The following is a 3,046-nucleotide window of genomic DNA, read 5'->3' as shown; positions in this document are numbered from 1 at the left end:
AATTATTGTTTCCCCCACGGCGGTGCAGTTCCAAATTGAAGAAGGCTCCCCAGGTCGCGCAAACAGTGCATGCGTTAAAGAGAACCTGGAAGAGAAATGCTCCTGCAATTTCAAAGCCCGTGATAAAGGGTACAATCCTATCGTGTCCTGTGCATACTAATAGCGTGGTCATTATCCGTGTGCAGTTTATTGTGCAGCGACAATGAAACCAGCTGCAGGAAACACCAAAGTATACACCAGTAAAAATCTCAGAGAGAAAAACAAAGGGAGAAGCCTTCTCAAAATACAACCCAATGAAAACTCAACAGGCTTAGTGGTCACAGAGTACAGGGCTAGGGGGTGGAATGGAGTATCCTAATAAGGGGCATGGCTTGCAACACACTGTGCAGGAGCAGCTATACTGCAACATTCTGTTGCAGGCACACTTAACCACAATTTCTAGGGATATGGCTCCACTGAGCTGGATGTGACATCCAGATAAACTTGTTTAAGATAAAAACTGTAAAGTGTCTTGGCTGCACTGTAAAACTCACCCATAAGGATATAAGAAGAGCCTAGTCCACAATCCTGTTCTCACAATTGCCAGCCGGGTGCCTGTTTGAAGCTTGCAAACAAGGCCAGAACTCAACAGCCTACAGTTTCCAGCAACGTATTCAGAAACATTACTGCCTCCAATCATGGATCTCAGGGTTGCGGGTTTGAGCCCCACATTGTGCAAAAAGGTTCCTGTATTTCACGGGGTCAGACTAGATGACCCTTGTGGTCCTTTCCAACTCTTCAGTTCTATGATTCTTTGGCACCAGAGCATACGTATCATGGTTAGTAGCCATTGGTAGCCTTATCCTTCATAAATTTGTCCAACTCCCCCCTCCCCACAATGAAATCTCTGGATGTTGCTCAGAAACTTTCAGCAGTGAAAAATAAGATTGTTAATATTATTATCTACAGCTGGACAAGGTTAAATCCTCATGTTGCTTCATCCTGTACAGGGGCGGAATTAGGTTTGATGAGGCCCAAGCTACTGAAGGTAATGGGGCCTTTCATATGTCCAGCTGTCCTTTGTCAAAAACAAATTGTCATTGTTTTTTGTGTTGAATATATGCTATATGATAATTGATGGACCTACTAGGTATTTAAAGCCATTTGCCACTGTTGCTGTATGTAGGTTTTATTTTATTTGCTTTTTATCTTATATTTTGGAAATGTACATCCAGTTTTTTTCCCTTTACATTTTTTTGGGGCCCCCAAGAGAGTGGGGCCCTAAGCTATACCTTGTTTAGCTTATATGTAAAACCGACACTGATCCTGTGTATCTATCAACTGGCTAGAGGCTTGCACAAGATGTGAGTGGCTTGTCCTATTCTCAAAACAGATTTTCAAAGGTAGTTCCCCTCTAATAAATGTGCCTAGGATTAAGGCCCTAAGGCTAAAGCAAAGAAAGAAAAAGTGGGAGTACAACTACTTTTGTACAAGGAAGAGCATTTATGACTCAATATAAGCCACCAGCAACGATAAGAGAACAGCACTGAACTGTTGCACAATTAATTGGGCCTGTTCAGCAACAGTGTTTTTCCACTAATGATGCTTACATTTTTGACATGGAAAATAACTATGCAGTCTGATGACTTTATATGTAAATTTGAGAGCCATGGGTCTTGCTCCCAGGTAAATGTATATTGAACATACAGTAGTACCTCAGGTTAAGTATTTAATTCGTTCCGGAGGTCTGTTCTTAACCTGAAACTGTTCTTAACCTGAAGCACCACTTTAGCTAATGGGGCCTCCTGCTGTTGCCGCGCCGCCGGAGCACAATTTTTGTTCTTATCCTGAAGCAAAGTTCTTAATCTGAAGCACTATTTCTGGGTTAGCAGAGTGTGTAACCTGAAGCGTATGTAGCCTGAAGCGTATGTAACCTGAGGTACCACTGTAATAAGAAGCTGCTGGATCAGTATACTGTATACTGTTCTCATAGTGGCCATTCAAATGCCTGTAGCAAACCAGCAAGCAGGATTTGAGCACAAGAGCCCTCTTCCCTCCTGTGTTTTCCAGCAACTGGTATTCAGAGACATTGCTGCCTCCAGTTGTGGAGGCAGAGCATAGCCATCATGGGTATTGGATAGGTCCATACATTTGTGTGGCCAGCAAGAAAATAATAATTGACAACAATGATGTTCTATTCACTATGAATGATAGTTGTGTGTACTAATCTACAGCACATGGCACATAAGGCTTTACATAGAGAATAACCAAATCCAGCACATGCTTTCATATGACAGCCCTTTAGGACGCATTTAATTGGCATCTCTTACAAAATCCAGTGCACATGCTTGAGAAGAGGGCATATAATTAATTTGAATACAGTCATACCTCATGTTATGTTTGCTTCATGTTACGTTCTTTCAGGTTATGTCCCGCGGCGATCCGGAAATACTGAAAAGGGTTACTTCCGGGTTTCGCCGCTCGCGCATGCACAGAAGTGCAAAATGACATCATGCGCAGAAGCGGCGGATCGCAAACCACATGTGCGCAGACGCGCCGCTGTGGGTTGCACTCTTTTCATGTTGCGAACGGGCCTCTGGAATGAATCCCGTTCGCAACCAGAGGTACCACTGTACATATATTATAATATACACACTGCTTGTTTTTTTTATTAAAATTTTTGAAGGGGAATTGAATATTTCTGAACCATTTAAAGCTCATCTACACAGAATGGAAGATGGCAGGATCCCCAAGGACATACTCTATGGGGAGCTGGCTTCAGACGATGGGCTTGTAGGCAGAAAAACTCTACGTTACAAAGATGTCTGCAAAAGGTGTTGGCAACATCAACCCCGCCTTATGGGAATCCCTTGTCTGGAGACAGTCTATTTGTGTATCCACAGCAGTGCCCAGAGCAGGAATGACTCCTGAGAGGAGTGCAAAGAGAAGAAATGCCATAGTGCACCTGTAGAAGCAAAACCAGATCCCTACATCTGCCCCACCTGCAATAAAACATGTCTCTCCTGCATTGGTCTCTATAGCCAGAGCAGGCGCTGTAAATCTCCAG

This window comes from Podarcis gaigeae, assembly GCF_964106915.1.
Source record: "Podarcis gaigeae genome assembly, chromosome: 8".
NCBI lineage: Eukaryota > Metazoa > Chordata > Lepidosauria > Squamata > Lacertidae > Podarcis > Podarcis gaigeae.
Note: the sequence above shows the minus strand (reverse complement) of the source record.